Source organism: Trachinotus anak, unplaced genomic scaffold, assembly GCF_046630095.1.
Source record: "Trachinotus anak isolate AG129_WGS33_773 ecotype Australia unplaced genomic scaffold, CSIRO_AGI_Tana_v1 ptg000016l, whole genome shotgun sequence".
NCBI classification, from domain to species: Eukaryota; Metazoa; Chordata; class Actinopteri; order Carangiformes; family Carangidae; genus Trachinotus; species Trachinotus anak.
In genome coordinates this window covers 3970288-3976287 of record NW_027273867.1, presented here as the reverse complement: position 1 = coordinate 3976287, position 6000 = coordinate 3970288, and the positions used below count along the sequence as shown (strand labels likewise).

At 42.6% G+C, this 6000-nt stretch overlaps 2 non-coding genes across 2 annotated transcripts; both read right to left on the bottom strand.

The window, feature by feature from the left end:
• Positions 1-2786: 2786 nt before the first annotated feature.
• Positions 2787-2859, bottom strand: trnaf-gaa (transfer RNA phenylalanine (anticodon GAA)). The gene has a single exon. It is a non-coding gene; the product is annotated as a tRNA-Phe (tRNA).
• Positions 2860-4353: 1494 nt separating this feature from the next.
• trnaf-gaa (transfer RNA phenylalanine (anticodon GAA)) lies at positions 4354-4426 on the bottom strand. Its single transcript has one exon. It is a non-coding gene; the product is annotated as a tRNA-Phe (tRNA).
• Positions 4427-6000: the final 1574 nt, after the last annotated feature.

The following is a 6000-nucleotide window of genomic DNA, read 5'->3' as shown; positions in this document are numbered from 1 at the left end:
TGAGGTACTATGCACAGAAAGCATACTTAAATCATTCATATATTTGTTAAGTTTGATGAACCCATACATTGGTACAATGAATGCAACTACATGTATATGAATGATGAATGAATATTTCAGATAAAGATAAAATGTAAAAGACAAGCATGTTGCTTTTGCCCGTGCAGGTAACTTTGAAACATTATTTGACACGAAAGAAATAACAATAAGAAACTATTCCTACAACTTATACTTCATCTAAGGATAGCTGTGTGATAGTTGGATAAATGTTCAATCAAGTTTGTTTGCATACATAGATTACATATTGCATGAAGTCAGTGGACGGCAGCAACACCTTCCAACCCTTGATCTGTAACCTTGGATGACAGAGCAGAGAGAGGAAACCCAAGCAAGCTTAAGGTCACAATCCTTAGCAAGTGGTGGCTCAGTAGCTGTAACATCAAAAAACTATGAAAACATTAAAGAGTTTGGAAGTTAAGTGAGAGGGGCAGAGGTTTGCACAATGAAAGGTTTTAAAAGACTTTACCATTGTGTCACAATCAGCTATAAAAGGTGAAAGGCTATAGCTAAGGATGCAAAACAATGATGATCTGGTTTATGCTTAGATAACAAGCTACAAGGCATCCATAATCAATGTCAGCACTGTTTCAACAGATCTAAATGTCATGTCTGAAGACAGATTGACATTCTAGTTGACGAAACATTGCGCACAGTTGATACCTGTGAAGTAGTTACAAAGATGATCATTGAGACAAAAAGAGAAGCCTAGAGAAAAAGGATGGTCATGATCACCAAAGCTAAAAGTTCCTGGAGAACCACTTCAGAATGCTCCAGTATGTTTTCTAAGACAGAAGAAGCTGCTGCTAAAGTCACTGCAACTCAAGCAACTTTAAAGCCCATGCAAGATTAAGAATTTTAACAGGAAGAGCTTCATTGACTCAAAGATGAAAATAAAAGGTGAATAGCATTAAAGCAGAAGACATAGGGTCACCAGCTGAGATAGGAGAAAATGCTGTCAGAGAGCACTAGAGGATGAACATAGAGAGCTAGAATGCTGAGAAAAAAATAAAGAGTCAAAATACTGCCAAGGCTTGCATGCAGGTGTATGAGCAAGACTCAGATTCAGAATAAGAAATAAAAGAGCTACTTGCAACCATGAGACTATGAGGGAGAACCACTCAAGATACTCTTCTCCACAAGAAATTGGGACAAGGCCAAAACAAAACAGCACCACAACTCTTGTTAGAGTAATAGCAGAATCAGTGCTTAGTTATCTTCCTGTACAAGAACCAGCAACCTTCACTGGTGACCAAATTAGGTTCAATGACTGGGAAAACTTCATTTCAGGCACAGATATACATGGAAAACATAAAGGGATCAAAATTCTAGCAGCACTTGCATGATAAAGAACAACTTTATTGTTAGGTGAACATATTTCAGCTTGTGTCCTTCAACAGGTTCATCACATTGCATACTGCAAGCAACATTTAGGCTAGGTATGAGGTAAGAATAATAAACAACAATAAATAATATGCATCCACATACCTATCAGCCAATAGGGCTTCTACAAAGGTGGGTTGGGAATATGATCATGTTGCTTGAGGCCAGTTCTTGTCCCAAGCAGGTAGAGAGGTAAGGAGAATGGGTAAGGAGAAAAGTGCAACTAAGGGGTGCTACTCAAGCATGTAAAGAGAAGAAAATGGAAACTAATCAATTTATAAGAGAGGGAAAACATCCCAGCAACTGAAAAGATTTACTATCTATGAAAGCATGTAAGTTTGTAAACCTTCCGTTCCTCAGGATAAAGGTACTGTGGTATTCAAAGACTGAAATGAGAATTATAGAATCCTTCTTAAGATTCCTGATTGAAATTCAGTCTAACACTTACCTACCTTAGGCTATGGAGTGTGCCCATTCCAAAGACCAATGTAGTGCATCTGGAAAAGTTGATTGCTCTTTAGTTATGGCAAAATCAAAAAGTTTCTCCTACCAAGGTTACAACCATACCAAGGTTGGAGCACTCTGCAGCAGTACTTGCAATATGATATACTCAACTGGGTGATGAAAATAAAAGGTCAGCAAGAATACTTCTGGAGAGACTGAAAAGTTGTGTCTTGATGAGCTGAGTGTAGTGACATTGAGACTGAGGTATATGTATCATATATATTGTATTGTATTGTAGAGACAGATGCTATGTGCAATAATGTTGGAAAGTCCACAGAAAGGGGCCTCAGAGTGATATAACACAACAACAATCAAGGCAGTCAAGTGTCATGGAAAAACAGTCGTATCAGATGCCGAATTCTGGGATCGAAGCAGAGACCCTTAGAACTTCAGTCTCATGCTCTCCTAATTTAGGCTTAGGAAAGTTTCCAAATCTCAGAGCAATCAAATGCATCTGGAGAAGGTCATTGCTCTTTAATTATGGCAAAATCAAGAGCCACTCCTACCAAGGTCACAATCATACCAAAGTTGGAACATTCTGCAGTAGTCCCTGCATGCAAATAAGTGATATGCTCAAGAGTGTGATGAAAATAAAAGGTATGCAAGAATACTTCTGGACAGATTCAACAGTTTGGTCTTGATGAGCTGATTGTACTGACAGTGAGACTGCAGGAGAAGCATATCGTACATGCACTCATGGTGACAGAGGTAACAGTGAGAGGGAGGTAGAAACAGAACCCACATTCACTTATGTAGGAAACTCAACAAACAAGGAGCCCAAAGTGAAATAATACAATTCTGACAATCAAGTAAATGTGTTATGAAAACACAGTCCTATTTGTTGCCGAAACCCGGGATTGAACCAGGGACCTTTAGATCTTCAGTCTAACGCTCTCCCAACTGAGCTATTTCGGCATGTAAAGAACACATCAAGAAGCTATGGAATGCAGAAGACTACATTTGTAGTGAGAACTTTGGCTCCATGACCTGCAAATGTTGACTGCAATAAAGATCACATAATGCTCCCTACTATCAATTTTTGAGGAGTTTCTGTGCTGTGAGCTCCATCATTTTTTGGACACAAGTGCTTAAGGCTATGACAATTAAGGCAATGTATCATGGAAACACAGACCTATCAGCTGCTGAAACCCAGGATTGAAGCACAGACCCTTAGAACTTCAGTGTTGTGCTCTGACCTAGGCTATTGAGAGTGTCTATACCTCAAAGCAATCAAATACATCTGGAGAAGGTCACTGCTTTTTAGTAATGGCAAAATCAAGAGCTGCTCCTACTAAGGTTACAACCAATGTTCCCTCTAAGCTGCGCACTTGCGCAATCGCGCACTGCTCACACATTCTCAGCACACAAGAAAATCTATACAGTGCATAAAATAAAATTCAACATAAACTGTAAATTAATTAGAGCAATAACATTTTTTTCTGTAACTTTTTGCAGTGTAACACAGTGAGTGACAGATGTCCAGCCAATGATACGATACGGTTCACTTACACTACGCAGCCAATCATAGCATTGACATTGCTTGCGTAGGTGCCCTTCCCATACGCGCCACGGCGCCGTGCAAGTTAGCTAACTAACAACAGTGCATTTCATTTTAAGTGGGCCAAATCACTTATATTAAAAGTAAACGAATGGAAATTGCTGCTGTAATTTGATTCTTTTAACCCTAGAACACTAATGTTAAAATTAGTAACACCATCCCTAACGTCAGGTGAAAATCACCTGAACGCATGCCTCTTGAAAAAACCATAGATGGGAAGAGGGAAACAAACATACCATTAATGACATCAATGAGCAGCCTGAAGCTACCCAAGGACCCATGCAACTCAGACAGCAGCAACACAATGAAAATCACACGACAAGAATCGTGTGGGTGGAAATCACCTGACATTAGTGTTCTAGGGTAAATAAGCCATGTAACTTGCTATGATCCCAGGTGTTGATCAGGTGTGATACTGGTGTGTGGCCACAGCGTGCACATCTGATATTGCTCACAATGGTCCTCAGTGTGCTCAGGGAGCTTGTGTGTATTCCCAGACACATGAAAAATTAGAGGGAACATTGGTTACAACCATACTACAGTTGGAATATTCAGCAGCAGTACCTTCAGTGCGAATAAAGGATGTGCTCAATTGGGTGATTGAAGTAAAAGGTATGCAAGAATACTTATGGACAGATTGAAAAGTTGTGTCATGATGAGCTGACTGTAGTGACAGTGAGAGTGTGCTAGAAAAATATCGTACATGCACTCATGCTGACAGTGAGAGGGAGGTAGAAACATAGCCCACATTCACTTATGTAGGAAACCCAACACACAAGGAGCCCAAAGTGATATAACACAACAACCCTGACTATCAAGGTAATGTGTCATGAAAACAACCATCCATCTGCTGCCGAAACCCGGGATCGAACCAGGGACCTTTAGATCTTCAGTCTAACGCTCTCCCAACTGAGCTATTTCGGCACAGAAAGTATGTAACTGGAGGCTATGGAATGCATAAAACTGACACTTTTTCACATGTTTCACGAACCACAAGAGGAAAGTTCTATCATTTTGATACGAAATGCTCAGCAGATATAAAAATACACTTTGGTCAAATTGGTATTGACATGCGGCACACGCAAATCCATGTTTCCCTTACTGGTGTGTCTTTGTTGCAACCGCAGATGAAGGAGCAACATGTTATAATGAACTCCATGGTGAACCAGGAACAACTGGCCACATCAAAATCCCCCTCCTCCCCCACCAAAGGAACAGCTCTCTCTATCCTGGACAGAGATGTCAACAGGCTTTTTAAGAAGCAGATCCCCCACAAAGCAGTCGGTCCTGACTCTGTCTCTCCATCATCCCTGAAGCACTGTGCTGATCAGCTGTCTCCAGTGTTCACGAACATCTTGAACACCTCACTGGAGACATGCCACGTGCCAGCCTGCTTCAAATCCTCCACCATCATCCCTGTCCCCAAAAAACCAAGGCCCACAGGACTAAATGACTACAGACCCATTGCCCTGACCTCTGTGGTCATGAAATCATTTGAGCGTCTTGTCCTGTCCCACCTCAAATCCATCACTGACCCACTCCTGGACCCCTGCAGTTCGCCTACAGAGCCAACAGGTCTGTAGACGACGCCGTCAACATGGCTCTCCACTTCATCCTCCAGCACCTGGACTCCTCAGGGACCTATGCCAGGATCCTGTTTGTGGACTTCAGCTCTGCCTTCAACACCATCATCCCGGCTCTGCTGCAGGACAAGCTCTCCCAGCTGAGCGTGCCTGACTCCACCTGCAGGTGGATCACCGACTTCCTGTCTGACAGGAGGCAGCACGTGAAGCTAGGAAAGCATGTGTCTGACTCCCAGACCATCAGCACTGGATCCCCACAAGGCTGCGTTCTTTCTCCTCTGCTCTTCTCCCTGTACACCAACACCTGCACCTCCAGCCATCAGTCTGTCAAGCTCCTGAAGTTTGCAGACGACACCACTCTCATTGGACTCATCTCTGATGGCGATGAGTCTGCCTACAGGTGGGAGACTGACCGTCTGGTGACCTGGTGCAGGCAGAACAACCTAGAGCTTAACGCTCTGAAGACAGTGGAGATGATAGTGGACTTCAGGAATAGCCCAGCCCCACCCACCTCCATCACCCTGTGCGAGAAGTTCAACCTCCTACTTGGCTGCAATCTACCATCCCTCCAGGACCTGTACACCTCCAGGACCCTGAGGTGTGCAGGGAAGATTGTAGCTGACTCCTCCCACCCTGGACACAAACTCTTTGAGACACTCCCCTCTGGCAGGAGGCTGCGGTCCTTCAGGACCAAAACCTCTCGCCACAAAAAAAGTTTCTTCCCATCTGCTATCAGCCTTATCAACAAGGCTAGAGAGCCCCACTGTCACTAATCCCCCCGATTCCCCCTGCCCCCGGATAGAACTAATGCTCATTCCTGTTACATTGCACAGTGTAAATATCCATACAGAATATATTTATATATTTTTTACATTTTCTATATTTTTTGCTCTACAATCCCCATGTTTTTATTAT